The sequence below is a fragment of the Rousettus aegyptiacus genome, unplaced genomic scaffold (genome assembly GCF_014176215.1).
Source record: "Rousettus aegyptiacus isolate mRouAeg1 unplaced genomic scaffold, mRouAeg1.p scaffold_m13_p_15, whole genome shotgun sequence".
NCBI lineage: Eukaryota > Metazoa > Chordata > Mammalia > Chiroptera > Pteropodidae > Rousettus > Rousettus aegyptiacus.
The window spans coordinates 53045976-53047186 of NW_023416290.1; positions in this window are offsets into that span (position 1 = coordinate 53045976).

Sequence of the window (1211 nt, forward strand, 5' to 3'; positions counted from 1 at the left end):
ACCTGGGGCCATCTTGCCTCTCAGCAGACATTTGGCAAAGTGTGGAAACATTTCTCGTTGTTAGGACTTGGGAGATGGGTGCTACTGGCATCTTCTGGGTAGAAACCAGAAGATTCTCCTAAACATCCCACCATACATGGGACAGCCCCAACAAAGACTTAGGAGGCCTAAAATGCCAATAGCATTGAGGTTCAGAAACCCCGATTTAGAGAAAGAAAAAGGAAGAGAAAGAGAGCTATATCCTTCTTCTAACGGAAAGGGTCAGAGATCATGGTATCTTTGTTCTACTACTTCTTAACCTTCACGTACCTGCACTACTAAGAAGTCTCAAATCTCACTCTGATCCCGAAGAGGGTACAGGAGAAGCGAGACCTGTTATTTCCTGTTCCGCAAGAGCTGACATGCTCACATGGGAAAGAACGCACGTCCGTGGTTCCCAGAGACCTTTCTCTGTCTCGGCTCTGCCCCTGATAGCTGGGCTCCTTTGCGTAAGTCGCCTCATTTGGCCTTTCTGCAAAGGAAGAAGAGGGGCTGGGGATTCTAAGGCAGAGTAAGTGCTGCTGGCAGCGATTGCTCGGGGTCCAAACAGGGGCCAGGCAGGTGGGCTGCAGAGAGTACAAGGCCTCGAGAAGAAGAGCATCCTGAGCTGGACCCAGACAGGACAGATCTGACAGACTGAGCAAGGAAAGAGGCGTTTAAGCAGAGAGCCCTTCGCGAGCAAAGGTGCGCGTGCAGGTGAAGTGTGTGCTGGACCCACCGCAGCTGGTCGTAAGTGCTGGCCCTTTCCCTCTAAAGAAAAACGAGGTGAGTAGATGAAGCAAAACAGACAGGGGCCCTCGTTGGGTCACCTGACATTCTCCGTAATTACAGAAGCCGCCTGTCAGGCCCTAGCGACATTTCAGGAAGGAAGGGCTGGGAGAGGGCTCCAGGACCACCTACTTCAGTGATTTGCCAAATTTTCATGTGTGAGATCCCCTTTTCTACACAATTTTTCCATGCTTTTACTCTTATTTATATGGTCAGTTTAACGGCACAAACTGCTAAAAAAAATTTTTTAATTCTATAAAGTATAAATGCATTTGTGTTTCTGCCGTCACAGTGCCCATGTGGTGGGGTTTTTTTTTTTCTTCTTTCTCTCTTTCAATACTTTATTTTTAAGCTTCAGAGCAGTTCTAAGTCTAAGGTTCTTAGAAGAAGGTACCAGAAATTTC